The sequence below is a fragment of the Lissotriton helveticus genome, chromosome 9 (genome assembly GCF_964261635.1).
Source record: "Lissotriton helveticus chromosome 9, aLisHel1.1, whole genome shotgun sequence".
In the NCBI taxonomy this organism is placed as follows: Eukaryota; Metazoa; Chordata; class Amphibia; order Caudata; family Salamandridae; genus Lissotriton; species Lissotriton helveticus.
The window spans coordinates 107,429,948-107,453,218 of record NC_136070.1 but is presented as its reverse complement, the minus strand read 5'-3'; positions in this window follow the sequence as shown (position 1 = coordinate 107,453,218).

The following is a 23,271-nucleotide window of genomic DNA, read 5'->3' as shown; positions in this document are numbered from 1 at the left end:
TTGGAAGTCCAGCGCCTGCAGGCAAAAAACATAAGGTCAATACAGAGGCAAATCAGGGTTGGCTTCATGGGCATGATGGGTGCCCTGGAGGCACTCTGTGCTGAACTGAGGGCGGATCGTGCTGCTAGGCGGAGGGAGATGCAGCGCCTGGACCTCTACACCAGGGCGGTCAACCACCTTTCCTCAGCGACCAATGTGCTGTCAAGACGCAGCATCAGTATGCAGCGTGTGGTGGCACACTGCAGCCAGGACGTAGCAAGGATCCTGGTACAGGTGACATGTACTGTGGATGAGCTGTGGGCAGCGCGCACTACTGGCCTGGGAGTCCTCACTCTAACAGACAAGGACGCCCAATCTGGCAGCAGCAGCATTACAACCCCCGCTCCCCCCCAGATAGGCGCCTGTAGTGTGAGTCAAAGAAGGGCTTCTGAGACAGGTGAGGAGGGCGTTGTGCACCCACAACCAGGGGCTACGGGCTGACAGCACCACAGTTGAGGTGCTCAGACTTGGATAAGGAGATGGGTACATCAACCTAGTGTACACGGACACTTGGTCCAGATTGTTCATTCGCACTGTGATCCTAACATGTGCGGGGCATCGAACAATACATTGTGTGCTACACAGGCTTTGTGCCGATATATATCCTGTAATAAAGGAAATTAAACACAGTCTCGTAATTGATATTTAGCATTGTGTCATCTTTTCTTACCTAGAAATAGTTCTGTGAGATCTCATCTCGTGTGAGGCGCCCAGCAGCTGCACCAATTACAGTGCCTGGCATGCGTCCAGGCGCTGGCCCCTCCTCATCTGATGAATCCGATTCACTGAGCTCCACTGTTATGCCTTTCCTGGTGGCGATGTTGTGCAGCATGGCACATGCTACCACTATCTTACAACAGGTATGGGGGCTGTATTGTAGTGCCCCTCCACTCTTATGTAGGCATTGAAATCTGCTTGAGTATTCTGAAAGTCCGCTCAATGGTACATCTGGTTGCTATGTGGGCACTGTTGTACCTCCGCTCCCCAGCGTTGGCAGGATTCAGGTAAGCAGTCAGTATGTATTCACGGACCGCATACGCACTGTCAACTGTGGGGTGGGAGGAATATGGTTAAACACTGTCCTGCCAATGCTGTCCTTTACTAGTGTGCCAAACTCCCCACTTGTGAGTCGACAGTGTATCCCACTGTGGTGGAAGATGAAAGTGTTGTGTGTGCTGCCTGGGTTTTTTGCGACGATGTTGGTGATAATGTGCTTGGCATTACACACCACATGTATGTTCAGGGAATGGTAGGATTTGCAATTCCTGAACACATACTCGTTCTGGGAGGGGGGGTATGGCCACATGTGTTCCATTTATGCATCCAATGACATGGGGAAATTGTGCAATTTGATAGAACTCCTGCTTGGTCTGGTCTAGTGCCTGTGGTGTGCTGGGGAAGTGGATATGGTGATGCAGCCTCTGTACCATGGCATCAAGGAAGGCATGGAAAAAGCGTGACAATGCACGCTGCCTTGTAAAGAAGGCACCCTTTCACGCTGTATTTAGTGTGAAAGGGGAGGGCAATGCATGTTGCGGTGTGTGTTCCACCACAACACCCATTGATTTTGAGGGGGCCTCCTATTTACAAGACAAGGTAAATAGGAGGAAGCCAAAATTATGACCAGGGAAATCCTGGTCTTAAACTGGCGAAACGAGGAGAAATGCTTTATTTCTCCTCTATTTCGCAGTTTTCATGCGTGCTGCCTTGTGAAGCACACATAGAAACAGCAAATTGCCTATGACTGTTTATGTGCAGGTAGGTCCCCCTTTCTGTACATAAACAATCATTTAAAAAAATGCTGTTATGCAACTTCTATGTGTGCTGCATTTCAATATTGTTTTGTGCAGGAAGGGGGGCCTTCCTGCACATAAACAATCTTCCCCTTAACCCCTTCGATGCTTGTGACGGAAACGGTTCCGTCATGAGCGACGGTTGGGCTGTGCTTATGACGGAACCGTTCCGTCACGGCCCGTCCGTTTTTTAGAACCTTCAGCACAGCGCGAAAATTCGGGCCGCGCTGAAGGTGTTAACATAGGCACCCTTGCACTATGGTGCAAGGTTGCCTGCGTTGGCCCTAGTCAGCTAAAGTTAAGGCCAACACAGGGGAAAACGCAGGAATCCACTATATTCTAGTAAATATGGTGCAGACCTGCGTTTCTAAAGTGACGAAGCTTGTGGTTAGTCCTTTTGTCTTAACGACACGCTTCGCTACTTTATTGTAAATATGCCCCCAAGTATCCAACACTCGGAGCTCACTTTACCACTCAGTTTGATAATATGTGTATGGGAAATCTGGGTGCCTATCTCTGCTAAGTAGTGAGGCTGTAGGGCTTCTGGTGTTGTTCTGCTGTAAATTTATGATGGAGGCTTCCGGGAGTTTGGGGGAGCAGACTGGGGTGCAGGAGTCCCAGCTTCACTTTTGAAAGCCGAAGTGTCAATGGGTTGGTGTCCATAATGTGGGTACTGCTTATTTGAGCACCTGGAGGTAGACCTTCGAAGTTATTACATGGGGGATCTCACAGGGAGGTTGGAAAGGAAATAGGGGAGTTGCGAACCCTTTTTTCCTCTTGGCTGCTCACTACTGTCATATTCTTCATATACTTACTTTCTGGAGCATTTCACAAATGATGTCAATAACCTTTTACTGGTCTATGTGGGTAGCACTAAAGATTCAATGCATTAGGCTAACAAACTGAAGTGGAAAAAGACTGAGAAAACTGTAGTTCACTCTGTGCTAAAAAAGATGAGCTGCTGCAGCTTTCAGCCTTAGGCGACAGAGGTGAAGCTCCCAGAGAAGTGCTGAGATCCAATATTTTACACTGCAGTCTCGTTGCAGTACTGGCAGGAGGTTCAGATAAAGAAATATTTCCAAATCTTTGAGATTCCTGACTTTGCAACTTTGAATACAACTAGTGAAAGGTGACTTTCTGCCAGAAAAGTGCTTAAAAGTACCTTCAAAAGAGGAAAACTGCATAAAGATTAGCATTAAGGACATTCAACAATGTATGGTAGAAGTAGAAAGGACAGTATTGTCAGCGTTCTCTATGATGATCAATGCCATTTTCTGCTGACACAAGAGCATTATTATAGATGTAACAAATACAAAAGGCCTTTTATCAGATTGTTGAGTTTGTTTTAGATTATTCTGTAGGGTCATAAATACTTTTAGTGTAATCTTGGGCCTTGTCTCATATTTACCAGCAGCTGTCTCAATGATTGTCAGAGTCCTAATAAAGTTTGCCGTTTGGGTGCTCCCTTTCCCGCAGGAATATGGCCGGTTTTGGATCCATTTTCGGCTATCTGATGCCCTTGCGAGGCCTTTTTCGCTGATACTGCATGGACGCTGCTGGCAATGAACTTCATTTAACCCTGTCTCACCGTCTAGAGAGGACCCAAACCCTGCAACAATGCACCAGAGCTACAGGAGAAGGAAAGGAATATTCATTTGCAACAAAGGCAACGTCTGAATCCCTTTTGAAACATTTGCCCTCTGTAAATTTAATAAATCTGCTTACTGCAGAGTTGCACAAACAGTGAAAGCACGCAAGCCATATTTTAGCCGCTGCGCGACAGCTGGACCATTAGCTGTCCCTGCCAATTGTCTTTTTGGCAGAAAAACACCCTTGCAGCTGAGTCATTGTTTGATAAACATCTAGTGCACCTGAGCTGACTAAAACTGAGAAAACATCTGACGCCTTTGGCAAGCGGAAAAAATCAAGAAGTTTCCACAGGGGGAGGAGTATGCAGCTATACGCACCACACAAAAAAAATCAGAATGAGAACACATTTTGTAAGTCAGTGGACAGCTTCACTGTGTGGACTGGTGTTAAAACATTCTGTGACATCATTGCACAAGAATTGAATTATGGCCTGTGTGACACTTATCAGTTCCAACATGATTTAGAATATTAAATAGGAACTCTTTTCAGAATTGCGATTCTCAGACTAACATGCATAGAGAACCAGGATTTCATTAAAGACACAGAGGCTAACATTATGTATACTCTTCTATTTGCCACTTCTTTTAGCAGCACCTTTAAAGAACTTCATCAAACAAGAACAATCCAGAATTAGAACTCCACTATCCTTAAATGTCAGTGTAACAGAACACTATTCCTCTTTTAAATGCAAAACTGTGAAGAAAACAAACTCCTTCCTCAATCCGAAACTTTAATATTCCCAAATGCTTACGACTGTAAATCTGAAAGAAAAAGAACATATATAATAACAACTTGTCCTCCAAAGAAAGCATCATCAAAATTATTACAATAATAATAATTCTAATTTCTATTTTCTTTCTTACTTAAAGTCTTTAAAAAAAATATTACAGAATCCTTATTATTTCTATTCCATATGGGCGAGGTGGGAGGGATAATGTTAGCCTCTGTGATTGTCTATGCATGTTAATGTGAGAATTATCATTTCATTACAAGACCATAGGCTACCATTATGCATGTGGAAATTCCTTCAACTCCGCCACCGACGTGTTCAATTGGTCTACAGTATTGTTTTGCAAATCTTACCACATTTGACCAATCAGCTGCTTTGAAAATATTTTGTAACTTACCCCCAGACCAACAAGCTTTGCTGGCCATAACATCTCTACCCAAATTGAGTTTTTATCATTCCATATTCAGCCCCACTTGTTCCATTGCCAATTTAACCCATCTAGAAATTGTTGCATTACTTACCGCATTAAATGGTTTCACATTAAGTGGAGAAGTGTGGCTCAATGGTTAGAGCAGGCAGACCTTGATGCAGAGCTCTGGCCAGGGACCAGGGTTCAATTCCCGCCTCGGCGGGTCTCCGGCTCATTAATTCCCCTGACTGGATATTCTCACCTCAGTGCCTGTTCTGATCAAGGGTCCCACACTGAAACTCTGGGCAATAGCTTGCTTAGTCTCCACAATGGCCCCAAAAGCGCTGGGATGCCTGGCTGCACCTGGGGTTGCCCAGGAGTGGACATTTCCCAGGAAAGCCAGGAAGGGTTCCTAAGTGGTATACGGACAGCGCCAGGACACCTCCGGTGGAGGTAGCTGTGCGCTTTACAAATTCCGACATTTACATAAGATATTAACAATTGTGTTCTCCATCCCTTCTATTTATCAATAATCTAGACTAATATTCTCTCAAATAGTTAACCACACACAACTTTAGACTTTCACCAAACTGTGGATAAAATATTGACGTAGACATTGTCTTTGTCCTTTTCCAAATTTAAAAAGATACTCTCTCTGGACGAAACATCCTGTTATTGACTTCTAGACTTTTAACATCCGACTCTCTTCTGCAAGACACCAAACACTTCATTGTTGCCATTTTAATGGAAAGGATTTTAGTACTGAAATATTTTTTCAATGGCCATGAGAGAAATAATTTCACATCCAACAAAAAATCATACCTTGACTTTGGAGGCCTCTTCAATCTCATGCTTTTTATAATACTACTCACCAATACATTACTACCAACTGTTTTATTCCCAACTAAAACATGGCCGGCAGAAACCACAGATCAATAACAATGTTGCATCCTGCAACTCAATTCCTTTTTAAAAAGTTTCAAAAAGAAGCTTACAACTTCTACCAGAGATGCCTATGCAGGATCTATACTCCTTTCCACGCACCAACTAACCCAGATCCTCCATATTCCTTTGTATCTATGTCTTGTACCCGGTGCCCATGTGTCCTCAAGCAATTCAGTCGCCTCTCTTGAAAGACCTTCAAAGGTTCAACACTCTACTAAACACCAAAGGATGCTCTTCTCCTTCATTCGTGAGCAGACAATCCTCTGCCATAATCAACAAGGGACTCTCACAAGTCAATTACAGCACTGCTGGAAATAACACCTGAAACACACAAAAAGGATGTACCAGAACTAACTGAGATCTCTCCTTCCTCACCTTCAGAATAACTGTCTGAACCATTGCAAAGGGTGGAACTGAATATCACTTTATATCTATTCATTTCCATTGGAATGCATCTACCGGTGGCACACCTGGGTCTGGTAACCAACTTTAATATTTGCAAATCTGAAAAGTCAATTTTGTTGCTAACACTTCCAAAGGACCCAAAACATGTTCTAATCTCCTGAAAAACATCTGACCCATTTTCTAGTCATTGAAATCGTTCACATGTCTTGAATTCCAATCTACCACCAAATTCCTTACCCCTGGAAGATATTTCCCTCTTAAGCTTATCTTGTGTCAGACAGAATAACCGAAGTGTATTCACTATTTCTAATAGGTTTTTGGACCTGCAACCTCCTAAGTGGTTTATGTAAGACACCACTGAAACATTGTCTGTCTTCATCAAAACTGTCTGACCCTGTAATATATTTCTGAAACTCCTCAGGGGATATAAACCTGATGTTAATTCCAAACCATTTATATGATAATTCTTAACTTGACCTGACCATGCACCACCTGTCTCCTGCTCTCCAAACAAGCACCCCAACCAATCAAACTGGCATCTGTCTCCAGAACAATGTCTGGTACACATTCATAAATTGTTCTCCATTCCAAGTCTCCAGATCGAGCATCCACCAATCCAGGTCTTCCTTCGCTTCCTGATTTAAAGCAATTGTGTCTCCACACCATACGCCTTGCCTCAAAGCCTCTAACTTTGCAAAGCATGATCATGCAAAGGGCCTGGAAATATAGGTTGGCTCAATGATGAAAACAGTCCTAATATTCTTGCCAAATCACTGAGTCAAATTCTCTTTCTTTACAACATGTAAAACTTCCTTCTTTATCATCTTTACTTTCCTCTCTGGTAACAACATCAACTTCCCATTTGTGTCTATCCTGAATTTCAAACTCTGAGATGGAGTCATAATGGATTTCTCCTCATTTATGATAAAACCCGAACTTTCCAAAAGTTGAATGATATCCTTCAGTTGAGATACCAGCACTTTCACATCCTGTGACATCAAAGCAATGTTGTCAAGATAAACAATCATTTGGTGACCTCTTTCTCTCAAATAAGCCACAACAGCATGCATCCCCATCATAAAGTACCTAGGTGCTGATGAAAGACCAAATGGAAGACATCGAAACTGATATAACTGTTTCCTCCATCTGAACTGAAGGAATCTCTGACTGTTTACCTCTATAGGAACTGTGAAATATGCATCCTTCAGGTCTAATTTACCAACTAGTATCGACCCTGAAGCACATCCCTTAGCAGATGGATTCCCATCATCTTCAAATGCCTCTAAAGTACAGGTCTGTTTAACACATGGTCTGGGACTACCGGCCACCCCCCGCCTTAACATGCAGATTACAATTACACATTTAGCAGACCAACAACAGAATTTCTTTGGAAGGCAGGGGGTCTCGAGCTCAAGACCCCCCGGCCGTATTTATTAAAATATGAAAACAATTAAAAAATGTAATAAAATAACATTTACATAATTATTAAATGCAAACTTCAGAACATTAGATTTACATCCATTTTAGACAGGTATGATGGGTTAACCTTAACAAATGTCTAATACAGCGTGTTTCCTAACCAAATCTAACATCCTGATATTAAATTTGCATTTCTAATAATTTCTGGTCCTACGGCAAGGTCGCTAACCGGTGTCAGATCCTTTTTTTCACCTGGAAGACTTACTAAGGAGTTTATTTTTCAAAATTTACAGTTCACAAAAAGCACAAATAACAATCAAGGTGTGGCGCAATTCACATATGCAAATCACTGCACTTCATTATATACAGTATATTTAGTCTGATGCCAATTCGGTTAGACTGGTGACTTGCATCATGGCTACCGCAGACAGATGAAAGAAACTTGGTAGATCACATTGGGGTTAGCCCTCTAGCTTTTGATAGCCCTGAATTACTGAGTCATTTTCTATTAGGGGCATAAAAATTACAGGCGTTTTTGCATTGCACTAAAAAGGTGGACTACTACAGAAGGAACAAAAGACCTAGAAAACCTCCTACGGCTACAAGGGACTGGCCCAGATCCACATTTAAAACAAATTTGACTGGAACAGTCCTCGCAGCCTGAGAGCGACATGCCCACACGGAATTTCATAATGTTGAAGGGCTCAGGAAAAGGCTGGGGCCCCTAAGTTCTTCTTGATTCAAACTCTTGTTAGAGACAATGTTTCTGTCACACTCCCATAAGGCTACTTTTTTTTGTCAAAGGTGTATTTTATTAACAGGCAACAGAAAGAAAAACACTCGCGACAATCTCGCACAACTTCCCTCACAGGGGGCAATCATGGCAGGCGGGAGAGATTTAAGATTAAAGGCGAAGACCCTCATCCAGAGGCCAGGGCTCGTATGATGAACAGTCACAGATCGTGCACTCCAGGTCCAGTGTGCCCGCAGGTGTTAGCGACACAGACCGGGTAGGCTTCGTTATCATGGATGATCGCAATCAGCAGCAGCCCCTTCGTAACAGCGTTGTGTGCCTCCCGCCACAATCGAGGAATAGTGTCCCAGAGATTCAACGAAAAAAAACTAGAAAATCCACCCCAACCCCCACCCCCCCACCTCCCCTCCCGATGATGGTAGCGTCCCTCATGCACACACAATCACACAACTAGCATTCAGATCTGGAAGAGATGTAGGGCCCGCAATGTAGGCGGGTATACCGCAGATGGAAGCCCCTTAGAGAGGAAGCGGACCAGTGGACCCCAGCGGAAGGTGAAGTTTTTAAAATCCCCAAGGAAGACCTCAGCCATGCGTTCCATGCTTAACAGTCGCCACAGCCTAGCATACCATAAAGAAATTGCTGGGGCCTCCCTCTTCTTCCAGGCCGCCGCCAGGGTAGTCTTGGCCGCCCCAAAGCACAACCATAAGATCTTCTTATCCGCACGGGTCTGATGTTCCAGCAGTGGATCTCGGAGACCCAGTAGCACATGTGCCATTGAGTCTGCCACGGGGTATCCCAGGATCTCTTTAACATAAGAGAGGATTTCCTCCCAATAGGGGCGGATAGCGGGGCAGTCCCCCCGGGCGGCCCCTTTCGTGAATGGGACCGCCCCCCCCCAAGGACCTTAAATTGCTGCTCACCGATTATGACCTTACCGCCAGATCCACATAATAAATACGACATTGATAATCTAAGAGGGAAGAAAGGCCTAAGGAAAAAGAGTCAATGCAACCGCAAGGCACACCCAGAAAACATATACATATTAACATTGCCTGTAAACGTGGGAAAAAAGGCCTAAGGGGGAAAAGTTTATTCTTAACACATGGCATAGCATTACACCGTATACCTACCAGTGTTCTTACCAGAATTCTGCTACCAGGGGATGGAGGGTGGGGAAAAATTAACGGCCCCACAGCGGGGCGAGGAGTGAGCCTGGGAAGCGCAGGCACAAAGAGGCCGCTTCCCGCGCTCCACAGGCTCTTAACCCCTCCTATGCCGTGGTCCCGCCCCCCTGACCCGGAAGCGCAAAACTGCTTCCGGGGCAAGGGCGGGGACGCGCGAACCAACCAGGACGGGCGACAAGGGGGGGGCGGGCACACATGGCTGGGCCTGCCCCCCCTTCATAAGAAACATCATCCTCCTCGCAAAAAGTTCTACCCATGCTAAGATGTTTCTCATGAATAGGGCATTCCCTGACTCCGCCAAATGGACCCCATCCCGCACATAGAACTGTTCTCCCCAAATGCAACCATGAGGTATGGTCTGTAAGACAGGAGTTCGGAATAGCTTGTCTAGTTTATTGTTGACCCTCTTTACCGAGTGATTCAACGCACTGACTGATTCCCCCCCTCCACTGCAGTGTTGGTATCAACTGTGACCATACAATAGTGCACTCCGGTAACCGTTTCGCCAGCCACCCTGCTGCTGCTATGATTTCTTCCAACAAGACCCTTCTACCCAGATCCACTAAATCATTCCCCCCCAGATGCAAGATGACCGCTGAAGGTGGTGAGGTGTGTTTCTCGAGTAGATCTGACATGTAACCCCTAAGCTGACTGAGGCGAAGCCCCCCTCTGCCATGAAAGGAGACCTTGCAACCCCCGCACTCAGCCCTCCGTCTACCCGCTCCTGCAAGGAAAATAGGGTTAGCACGTTTCACATAAGAATGGCCAACTACCCACACTACCAAAGTCTTCTTTGTGCCTTCCTGCCGTTTCCATGATGTTGATGGATGGTTGTGATGATCTTTAAGTAGTTTCCGTCCTGCGTCACAGGCCCGAGAAACTAGAAGTAAACAAGACAAAAACAGCAGGCGTCAGAAACGCGGCGACTGACCCTTACAACATGTGCAACCGCACATAACGCTTATAGGCATTGGAGGACCACCTCCCAATCCTCTTAACACTATTTGCATTCAACCCCCTAGCAGTGGCTTCCGTGGCCGCCCCTATCCGGAAAGAGTGTGTCCCAAATTCTTTGTGATTAAAACCTGCTTTGGCAATACTCATGGCTAAGACTGTCTGGAACTGAAATCTGGTCAAAGGGGTACCATCCTTATGCATTAGCAATGCTCCACTCGGCTCCCCTGTGCGCTGCTTAATTAGTGCTTCAACATGTGACACCGGGCAGCACGGGTTATTCGGTGCCCGGTGTAACACCAAACCTTGACCCCTAGCCTCTTGATCAGTCTTGGATTTCCGAATGGTAACCCGCATCGTGTCGTCCCTTATGCTGACATCACGTAGCTGAAGGCCCCCTTCCCTATCTAGCTTGTTGACTGCCACCAGTTCGCCTACCCTGAAAGCCCCGTAGAATGCCAGAGCAAACGCAGCGCAGAATAATCCCACCTCTGCCGTAGAAATGCATATGTCTGGCAGGGCGAGGAGCACCGCTGACAAACGTTCTAAACCTATCGGTTTCCTACCATCAGCGGTGGGTGCCTGCAAGCGCCGCCATCCTTTCAACCCTTTTTGAACTAGGAAACTGTTTGTAGGATCCCTGGCTCCCCTGGCGTGTGCGAAAAAGGAAACTGCTGTTTTGTGTCTGCTAGCTGCCGCCGCCGTGCGCCCTTCCTTGTGTAATGTGCTCATGTACCCATTGAAACTAGCCTCCTGATCCCACTTGCTCTCCCAATCATGACCCAGAAAGTTACAATAAGACCTTAACGCCCCTTCGTAAGCTGTCCTTGTCTTTGGCGCTAGGCTGGCTGCCACGAGGTCGTGTAGTTGGGGGCACCAATCTGCCAGAGAGTCGATGGGAAGTGAGCCGGGGATGCCTCCGCAGCCGGTAAGTGTTCCCTGAATACCTGCATCTTAAAGCGAGAAAGGGCATCAGCTGCGTTATTTAAGACCCCTGGGACATGCTTGGCCCTGAAATGTATATTCAATCTCATGCAACTAAGCACAATTTCCTTCAACAGGCGTAGTATGTACTGACATCTCGCTGCCTGCTGATTAATGCATTCCACCACGGTCATGTTATCCGACCAGAAAATCACCGATCAATTGGCCAATCGCTCGGGCCACACCTTCAACGCCACCCAGATTGGGAAGAGCTCTAGAAAACCAATGTTTGCAGTCAGCCCGCTCTCTTCCCACCAGGCGGGCCATTTTTATTCCACCCACTTCTTGCCCAGGATAGCGCCAAACCCCACACTGCCTGCAGCGTCAGTCCATAAACCTAACTCTGCTGAGGACAGCGTGGGGGCACCCCACAGCACTTTGCCGTTGAAGTCCTCCAGAAATGCAATCCATATCCGCATGTCCTGGCGAACCTCGACAGACAGCCGTGTATGATGATGCTTTTCCCGCAGTCCCTTCTTGGCTTGTGCAATTGAGCGGGAAAACGGGCGTGCCATGCGAATCTCTCTCAATGCAAAGTTTAGCTGACCCACTGTCTGCTGCAACAGTTGTAACGTGACTTTCTTTGTCTGTAAGCATAGTTCGAAGGTTGACCTGAACTTTTTGATTTTTTATGTGGGTAACCTGAAACAGCCTTCCACCGAATCCAACTCAATTCCCAAAAGCACGCATGAGCACGCAAAACTACTGCAATGCCCACGCGCACTCCTGTGAGCCCGCCGGACCCAGGAAAAGAAAATCGTCTAGGTAATGCATGACAGACTGGTGGCCCGTGGATTTTCTCAGGACCCACTCGAGGAAAGAGCTGAATTGTTCAAAGTAGGCGCATGAAATAGAGCAGCCCATGGGCATGCACATATCCATGTAGTATTTACCCTAGAAGGAGAAACCCAATAGGTGCTGATCCGCCGGATGTACTGGGAGAAGTCTAAAAGCTGACTCAATATCTGATTTGGCCATCAGTGCCCCAGGGCCCAAAATCCTCAACATATCAACTGCCTGGTCAAAAGACGCATATTTCACACTACAAATTGACTCATCAATTGCATCATTCAAAGATGAGCCCTTTGGTGCCGACAAATTGTGTATGAGCCTATACTCGCCCTTTTCTTTCTTTGGTACTACTCCTAAAGGCGAGCAAACAAAATTCTGTACAATGATGTCAGGAAAAGGACCCGCTATCCTACCTAGGCGCAGCTCCTTCTCTATTTTGTTCGCCACTACCTCGGGGTTGTTCTGAACTGACAACTGGTTCCTACACTGCGGTGTTCCGGTATAACCCCCAGCTGGAATCCGGAAACCATGCGTGAAACCGGCACACCTGCAGCACCGCCAAGAACACGGATCCAGCACAACCTGCCCACAAGAACACAACCGAACTAAAGACCCTGCAATGCATCCTCCTCAACGTCCGATCCCTCCACAAACACGCCACAGAAATCTGGGACCTCCTCGACAGCACAACCCCAGACGTAGCATTCTTCACCGAAACCTGGACCAACACCACCTCGGGACCGGACATCGCCATCGCCATCCCCCAAGGATACAAGATCTCCAGGAAGGACCGCCCCATCCACCCAGGAGGAGGAATCGCCATCGTCCACAAATCCAGCCTCAGCCTGAGCACACTCCCTGACGAGTCCACAGAACTGATGGAACACCTTCACTTCAAGATACTGGCCAGCCCCACCGCCGCCCTCCGAGGAACCCTCATCTACCGACCCCCTGGACCCCGCGGACGCTTCGCCAACTCCATCACGGACATTATCTCCCCGCAGGCCATCGCATCCACCAACTACACCCTGCTGGGAGACCTTAACTTCCACCTCGACAATCAACTGGACCCCAACACCACATCCCTCCTGGACAACCTCCACAACATTGGACTCTGCCAGATCGTGACCGAGCCCACGCACTCAGCAGGACACACCCTCGACCCCCTCTTCACTACAGGAAACTCCATCACCTTCAGCCACACCACCGAACTCCCATGGACCGACCATCGTTGCGTCCACTTCACCTTCAGAACACCCACCATCCACAGACACCAGCACCTGCTTCCACAAAGAAACTGGACCAAAATCACCGATGACCAGCTCACCTCCTCACTCAACAACTCCACCCCAACCATCGCGGAAAACGATGACCCCAACACCGCAGCCCGAACCCTGCATAGATGGATCTCGGACAGCACCAACACCATAGCCCCCCTCAAGAAAAACAACAATACCCGTGCCAAGAAAGCCAGATGGTTTACCACCGAACTTCGAGAGTCCAGGCGCACATGCCGCCGCCTCGAAAAGGCCTGGAGAAACACCAAATCCACAGAAGCCCACAACAACTTCAGAGCCGCCACCAACGCCCACCATCAACTCATCAGAGAAACGAGGAAAAAAGCGATTGAAGACAGAATCTCCACCCACGCACACAACAGCAAGGAACTCTTCAGCATCATCAAGGAGTTCGCCCAACCCACCAGCGAGTCTACCGACATCCCTCCCTCACAAGACCTCTGCGACAAACTCAGCATCTTTTTCCACCACAAAATCAAGAGCATCTACGACAACTTCGACGAAGACAACCAACACACTGAACCCTCACCAACCACCCCGACACCCGGAAACCAGCGATTGATGACTGGACACCCCTCACCACCGAAGACACACTGAAGATAATGAAGTCAATCCACTCAGGGGCCCCCATGGACCCCTGCCCCCACCACATCTTCAACAGAGCCGCCAACACCATCGCACCCATCCTCCGCCAAACCATCAACTGCTCCCTGGCGACCGCCTCATTCCCCGACGACTGGAAACACGCCGAGGTCAACCCCCTCCTAAAGAAACCCTCAGCGGACCCCCCGACCTCAAAAACTACAGACCCATCTCCCTGCTCCCGTTCCCAGCGAAAGTCATTGAGAAAGCCATCAACAGCCAACTCGCCACATTCATTGTAGAACACAACATCCTCGACTCCTCCCAATCCGGCTTCAGAAAAAACCACAGTACGGAAACCGCCCTCCTCGCCGCAACAGACGACATCCGCACCTTACTGGACAAAGGAGAAACAGTAGCCCTCATCCTCCTCGACCTATCAGCGGCGTTCGACACAGTCTCCCACCGCACCCTAATACGCAGACTCTACGATGCAGGAATCCAGGACAAGGCCCTCGACTGGATCTGCTCCTTCCTCTCCAGCAGGACGCAGCGGGTCAGACTCCCCCCTTTCCTCTCGGACCCCACACCTATCACCTGCAGAGTCCCCCAGGGCTCCTCCCTCAGCCCGACGCTCTTCAACATCTACATGGCTCCACTTGCCCCCATCGTCAGAACCTACGGACTCAACATCGTGTCATATGCAGACGACACCCAGCTCATCCTCTCCCTATCCAACGAGCCCAACACCGCCAGACGCAACTTTCGAGAAGGCATGGAAGCCGTCGCCAAATGGATGAAAAACAGCTGCCTACAACTAAACACCAACAAAACAGAAGTACTCATCATGGGCCCAAATCCCGACGCCTGGAGTGACACCTGGTGGCCCACCGCCCTCGGAAACCCTCCAACCCCCACAGACCACGCACGCAACCTGGGAATCATCCTGGACTCCGAGCTCAAAATGGACCGCCAGATCAACTCTGTCTCATCCTCCTGCTTCCACACCCTCCGCCTCCTTCGTAAGACCTTCAAATGGATCCCCCTCGAACACCGAAAGACAGTCACTCACGCCCTGGTCACCAGCAGACTCGACTACGGCAACGCACTCTACGCCGGAATAAACAAAAACCTCATCTGCAAGCTACAGAACATCCAGAACGCCGCCGCAAGACTGGTCCTCAACCTGCCAAAACACTGCCACATCTCCCAGCACCTGCGCACACTCCACTGGCTCCCCGTCGAGGCGAGAATCACCTTTAAGATGCTCACCCACGCACACAAGGCCCTCCACGGCACCGGACCAGCATACCTGAACAGCCGACTCAAATTCCACGCACCCCAAAGGACCCTACGATCAGCCCAGCTTTCCTACGCTGTGGTCCCCCGCACCAGAAAGACCAGATCGGGAGGCCGCTCCTTCTCCTTCCTCGCGGCCAAAGCATGGAACGCCCTTCCGCTCCACCTCAGACAGACAACATCGCTCCCCATCTTCACAAGAAACCTCAAAACATGGCTCTTCGACAGACCCCCTCCTTGATGGAATGGAACCTGCACCCCCCCACCCCCCCCACCCCTAGCGCCTTGAGACCCTTACGGGTGAGTAGTCGCGCTTTAACAAACTCCTGATTGATTGATTGAAACCCTCTTGCAACATCCTTGCGGAAGTGTGGTTAGGGTATCTATTGAGCCAAGGGATCATAGCCGTCACCAAAATAGGGGAATGCGCCATAAGGGGTCGCGTTCTGTTATTCTGGTTTCCTCCTCCCTCTGTTACCAGACCCATTGCCCTTTGACCGGATTGTCGTCTCGGGGTGGGAAAGGTGGCCGCATAAGTTACACGCGTGCCTGAATTTGCAAGTGCCCGGTGCTCTGTTGCACGACCGCCTATTGAAGTCCCAGCATATCCCTTTTCCACCTGTACTACCTCTAGTCTTGTTGGCCAGTTCCCCGCCTTGCGCTGGTTGAAAAGGCTGCTGAAAGGGCTGCTGGGGCTTGGGAGAATAACCTTTGTTCCAGGTAGCGCTAGTACTTGCAGCCTGCCCCTTCTCAAATTGGGAATGCCAGGAAATAGAATCAACCTTGTCCCAGGCTAATGACCTGTTGAACTCCCTCGATTTCCTGAAAGCTATGTCGTATTCCTTCCATGCGTCCCCCCCATGATTCTCATGATACATTGTAATCCTGCTCTGATAGCAGGCCATCACAGCTTGCATACCTGGGAAGCGCTCTCCAATCACTGCACTATACACCGAAAATGCCCTGATCCAATTGATGAGCGTTTCTTCCACCCTAAATTTGTACAATTGAGATCGCCATTCGCTAGGCAACATCATGTCCTTCTGTGATTTCGCATATTCCCACTCCCTGTTGTCAAGCAGCAGTGAAAAAATATTTGTCTGCCCAAATCAACTCCTTCACACTCTGAGATACATGCTGCGCTAAACACTCCGCCCTGGTAGGAATCGCGCCCTCACCCAGCACTGGCAGTGCAATTTCCTTAGCACTGTCGGTGGGTTGTGTTGCGTCCAAGGTCTTGACTGCGCCCATATCGCTCGCTGGATCTGTTTGGGGAGAAATCGGTGCACCCGGCGCGCCACTCCCGCCGCTAGCCAACAATATTTGGCCAACCATTTTTTGGGCCTCTGCCGAGGGGTCTGCTGCGGAAGGTAACACTCCCCCAATCCCCAACCAAGGAAGCACTGCCGCTATCTGAGCCGCCAATTCCGGTGGCACTGGTCCCAGAGATGGAATGACCAGTGGAACGATGGCCGGCACAGGGCCAGGCGCTGGCGCGACTGGCGGTGGTATAACCACGGGGACCGGGGCACTGGGTGGCATTTATTTATTTATTTATTTATTTTTTAAATTTCTAAAGCGCGCAAATACCTTTCGGTGTCTCGGCGCTGGAGTTTGCAGATTGCAGGGGTTCCACTGACGTCTTACTGGTTAAAGAGCCAGGTCTTGAGGTGTTTGCGAAATGAGAGTAATGATGATTGATTTTTAACAGAGGAGGGGATCTGATTCCATAGTTTTGATGCTGCCACTACAAAACGTCTGTCTCCCCAAGATACTTTTTTTGTGCATGGGATTTGGAGCTGTTGGGCCGAAGAAGAGCGTAGTTTTCGACTGGGTTTGTACAGTTTGAATGCTTTTTTGAAGAAATCAGGTCCATTATTGTTTAAGGCCTTGTGAATGATACACATGGCCTTAAACTTTATCCGGCTTCTTATTGGTAACCAGTGGAGATCACGAATTGTGGGAGAGATAGAAGCGTGCTTAGGTATACCCGTGAGAATTCTTGCAGCAGCGTTCTGGACAAGCTGTAATTTGCTCAGAACTTGCTCTTGTGCGTTAAGCAGTAGACCATTGCAATAATCCACCCTAGATAACACCAGGGAGGACATTAAGGTTTTACCTGCGGTTGGGGGAAGAAAAGGGAGCAGTTTCTTCACCATTCTCAGGGTAAAGAAGGAGGCTGACACCACCGCGTTGGCATGGCTTAAAAACGTAAGCTTATTATCAAAAAGCACGCCCAAGTTTTTCACCTTGGTTACAGGTGATGGGGGAGCTCCCAACTCCGAGGGCCACCAGACCGGAGACCAAGACGGAGTCAGTTCGCCAAAAACCATCACCTCCGTCTTGTCGGAATTTAGCTTTAAGCAATTCCGGTTCATCCATGAGCTGATGGCCTTCATGCCCTCCTGAAAGTTCGCTGCCACTGCTTCACCGTTTTTGTGTATCTCCAGGACCAGCTGTGTGTCGTCGGCATAAGATGTTAAGCCAATGCCGAACGACTTGATTACCCTCGCCAAGTCCGACACGTAGATATTAAAAAGTGTCGGACTTAGCGAGGAGCCCTGGGGAACACCACACGGGAGTGTGAAATCAGGAGAGCAGAAGCATCCCATCTTAACAGACTGTACTCGGTTGGCCAGGAAAGATGCTAGTGTTGTTCTTGCCCTGCCCTGAATGCCTAGGGCGGCGACACGGTCGATCAAGATGGTATGATCGACCGTGTCGAAGGCCGCGGATAAATCTAGGAGTATCAGGATGGCTGCACCACCCTTATCCATGATTATCCTGACCTCCTCGGCAGCTTTTATCAAGGCAGTCTCCGTCCCGTGGCCCTTCCTGAAACCGAACTGCGTGTTGTCAAGTAGACCGTTCTGGTCAATAAAGGTCGACAGCTGTTGGTTCATGACCTTTTCAATTATTTTGGAAGGGTAAGGGAGAGAGGCGATAGGGCGGTAGTTTTTTGGCTCTGAAGGATTTAGAGCGGTTTTTTTTAAAAGAGGTGTCACAATAGCTTTTTTCCAGACAAGGGGAAAAACACCTGTCTGGAATACGGAAGAACAGATGTTGCTGAGTACTGGGGCTATTAGGTTGGGTACTAATTTAAGGATACGTGGGGGACATGGGTCCAGTGGCGAGCCTGGATTCCGGAATGGTAGGGTCAATGATCGTTATATTAGTAAAATTATTAAAAATATCCAGAACCTTGGCCTGAAAAAAATCTGCCACCTTGTTACAAAATATTTGGGATGGTTCGATTGGGGGGGGGGCTGGAGGATTGGCTAAATCTTTTACCACCTGGTACAATTGTTTATTCGAATTAAGAGCACGTTCTATTTGTGTGCTGTAGAAGGTGCGTTTTTCAGCAGTAAGCAGCTTTCTGTAGCTGAGCAAGGCACTCTTATAAGTGTCTCTGTCATTGTTGTTGTAGTATTTACGCCACCGCCGCTCCAAATTTCTGCAGCGTTGTCTCTCGAGCCTAAGTGACTCCGAGAACCAAGCCGCGGAGGGTTTGGTGCGGTTTGGCTGCAATTTTTTGTATGGGGCTACCTGGTCAAGAGCCATATGTAGCCATCGTTGGTAATTCAAGGAAGCCTCCTGAGGAGCGAGTAATTCTGCCGGTGACGTAGATTCCAGGATATTTTGTAGAGCCGTGACATCAATATTTTTCCAATCTCGACTTAGGATCGGAGAGCAAGGGCCGGTGGACGAGTTCTTGGAGTAGTTGGCTGAAATAGTAAATTTGACAGCTAAGTGATCCGTCCACGTGAGTGGGAGCACTGTAGAGAATGTTATATGGGCATTATTAGTAAATACGCCATCTAGCGTGTGTCCTGCTTGATGAGTAGCCATATTAACCTGTTGTTCTAAGCCAGCTGCCAGGAAGTCAGAGATAAGAGTGTGCGAGTCCTTATCATTATCGTTCTCCAAATGAAAATTAAAATCGCCCAGTATAGTGTAGTCCTGGTTAGCAGGTACTGGCTCTAATAACTGAATAAGAGAATTCAGAAAGAGAGTGCGTGAAGTGGGTGGTCGATAGAGGAGGGTTCCTTTGAAAGTTTGTATAGGGGAGACAAAAATCGTAAAAGCAAGGGCTTCCGCAGAGTTGTAATCAAGGGGTTCAGTTTTTATGGCAAACTTGTCTCGGCATGATAGGTGCCACTGGCACACTTACTGGGGGTTGCAGGGCAGGGACCGGGACGCTCGCAGGAGGCTGAGGGATAGGCATTGGTGAGCTGGGTGCGACCGGCGGTACCTCCGGAGTTGGGCTCGGGGAGCCCCCGCCCCCACTAGCCCTGGGGGGCGACCCCCAAGCTTTCTAATTCTGGAGCGTTTGGGTGGTGTTTCAAAATCCCCCCTTGGTTTGGGAGGCACTATGGTCCGCTTAGGCCTCACTGTCGGACCTGTCTGCGCATCCATCCGGGCCCTTAATTCGGCCACCGCCTTACCTAATTTGTCCACTTTCCCCAAACGCTTGTCCATTGCTGACATTCGGCGCATCATTGTTTAAAACATCAACTCAACGTTCGAGCCCCCTGCACCCCGTCTGGCAGGCATACTGTCCTTGAAGCTACACTGAGCGATGCGCTACTTATTGGCACACTGTGCCCTGTACCTGTCCAGTCGGAGGCTCACAGGCTGGCCGTAAGCACCACACTACTGTGACCGCACACCCCAGCTAGCCTGGAATGTTTAGGGGAGCAAACTTTAGCCCAGCGGCCCGCCAGAAGCAGTGAAATGCAGGCCTGCCCATGTCCTCAGGATCCGCCGTCTACCGTGTGCTCCACAGCTACCCGGTCCGCAGCGAGTTTTGTCTGTAGCTCCTATAATGAGTAAGACAATTAAAACCGAATAGCGGCAGTTCACAAATGGAAAGTCCCGTCACACTATATAACAGTTCAGTTGATGGCCCCCCTCAATGTTGCGTTACCCCTGCCGCCTTACTCCACAAATCACTATCACGGGGATAGAGGCATCAGTATGCACATGCAAATCAGGCGTTGTAGAACGTATTAAAACATAAAGGTAAAATGAGATTTAGGAGATTTGCGCACAAACATGCCTCTGAAATTTACTACACGTAGTATGTACCTGTAAATCAAGCGTTGTAGGCGTTATTGTGCCACTAGCAACACCCTCCAACCCAGCTAAGTGCAGTGCCCGCTCATATGGAAGAAAAAACGATTATTCAAAGAATCCTACTTTGCATCTGCCCCAACTGCTTCATGTAAACTTGTGCTTCAGGGCTGCCCTGCCTCCTAACAAGCCTGTTATTCAATCCCCCCAGACAATATAACCTAGTCTGCCACCAATAGCGCACGTGCTCAATTTTAATCTTGCACAAAACCTGTGGTCACCCCTCCAATCACTGCCGAAGCCGACCCTGCTTCTCTTCACAGGTAAACACCATACAAACAACAGTTCACTGCCCGCGATATACTTCCCCACAATTTATCAGCCTTCCGCTCGCTTTGTTGGGCCGATCCTCACTACCCGAGAGCCCGTCACATACCTCGCGCCTTGTAGGCTTCGCAGACCACGATATCCTGAGTACACTCGCTCCCTGTTTTGTAAAGCGCCTTTGAGCCCGTCCACAGTACGCCATCTGCTGCTCCCGGGCCTCGGATGCAATTCACACACGCTCCTGTTCCCTCCGCTCGATGCCGCTGCTGACCGACTAATTTCTGCCACCTGCAGAACAAAAAGGAAAACTCGTGCTCCCTCGGATCGATGGGGATGCTGGCCGCCGCTCAAATTCCGCTAGACCTGCAACAAAGAAAAGAAAAATTAACGGCCCCACAGCGGGGCGAGGAGCGAGCCTGGGAAGCACGGGCACAAAGAGGCCGCTTCCCACGCTCCCCAGGCTCTTAACCCCTCCTATGCCGCGGTCCCGCCCCCCTGACCTGGAAGCGCAAAACTGCTTCCGGGGCAAGGGTGGGGACGCGCGAACCAACCAGGACGGGCGACAAGGGGGGGGGGCGTTCCCAGCCATGTGTGCATGGGGGCCGAGCGGCCCCCCCTTTCCTTTCTCAGGTTTATTACTGGTTTCAATCCTTTGTCCTTTTTTTCCACTAAAAATTACATCTTTATAAATCCTTTTAAGTGATCTCATACCAAACAAATTGCTCCTGTCTCTAACATCACATTTATTTCTAAATCTGCTATTTTCTCTTGCACCTGATTTAGACTTATTTCCTTTGGTTCCTTTACCTGACTTGGAAACTCCCCAAAACATATTTTGAAACCTTGAATTGTACTCAAGATCCAAGGATCGTTTGTTATACATTCCCATTCCGTTACATGATCTCCCAACTGTCCTCCTACACTTTTTTGGGAAGAACCAGAAAAAATCTCCGTACTCACTGTGGGTAGCAGAGGTTGCATATCCTCTTCCTTGGACACTTCTTGATCTCGCAAACCGTACCCTTTGAGGAAGAATCCCATTGACCTCTGAAAGCCTCTTCCAGACCCTCTGCTACTGCAATTATATTGGGACCTTTGAAATCCCGGCCCTTCCTAAAACACTTCCAAATACCTTTCTCATAATATTCTGTGACTTGTCTAGCGCCATGAATGTGGCTATATGTTTCCCTAAACTTTTAACCATGCCATACCAATGAGTAACTCTTTTGCATTGGCGCTGGCCTCCTTATTAGCCATATCTCCTAATTCTAATCTCCAGACCAATTTCCGACGTTCTGTCAAAGTCCAGAATTGGCATTTCCTAAAACTACCATAGCACTTTGGCTCAAATCTCGCAATAACTCTGCATCCAAATGTTCATAATTTAAATCTGCCTCTTCTGCCACATCCATAATCTTTGACAGTGGACCCAAAAGACCTAATAAACAATCATGGCATTGTTTAAGTGATCTTTCCAGGCCCTTACATGGATTTCTACCCATCTTAAAAAGAAAGGTAGTCATATCGAGATTGGGTGTATAGCATACCTTATACTCCTTGAACATTCGGCCTTTAGGACATTTCTCACATCTCTCTCCAAAGGCCCTCTTAGCCACTCTTTTATTAATTTACTCATTTAATCCAAAGGCCACCAGTCTGTGTTCTTCAATGACGTATGTTTCTTGGGCCAAACAGCTCTTCTCCCATTGGGCCTTTTATTACAGCATTTACCGAAGTAGAAGCGTCAACCTTAATGTCATTGTCTAAATCATCATCTTGATTTACTTCCAAGATGTATTCATCATACATTTCACCCATTCCCTGCATGACATTATCTTCAGAATCCTTTGTCATTTTCTTCATCTGACATTTCTTGTGTGTCGCTAAGGACAGCTTTGCTCTTTATGCTGCTTCTGACAACCACCTTTTTCATGGACTTTAATCCATCTTTACCCCTCTTATTCATCCTAAGCTTCTTACCCTTCTTACCATCTATCCTACTCTCTGCTTCCCCTGCCAATGACCAGAACTCCACTCCTGAGGCACAATCCTTCCTTTTCCTGTCCATAACCAATTCCACAACCTGTCTCATAGATGCCTTTACTTCACATGGTATTAGTATCCTTAAACTTTCTTCACTCACCCTTCCTTCCACCATATACTGTTCACCACTATTTCCTTCTGAATACATTCCCCCTTGATATTTGTATAAAATCTCTCCGCTAAACTATATCTTCAAACACAACATAAATATCCACATTTTTCTTAATAATAAATGTATTTTTCACCTTTAAATTCAACTCCTAACACTTTCTCCTAATCTCCATTCCTCCGCTCCTCCGATCATCTGTTCGTCTCACAGACTCCGAATGTCATGGAGCTCTCCATGATGCATCAGCATATTCCTTGTTTTCCCTTTTGAAATTAGCCCGATCCAAGATGGCGCCGAGATCACAGGAAATAATCTCTAGGTTTTACCTCGTATGCCACATTGCGAGTGGTTAGAAACACCTAAACCATCTTGCTTCTTTGTTTCCCTTTAAAAGGAGCGGGCGCCTACCTTGCGCTAAGCTTTGAGGCTTATTAAAGGTCCTACATGCGCCAGGCTTCCAACCTGTAAACCCCAAACAC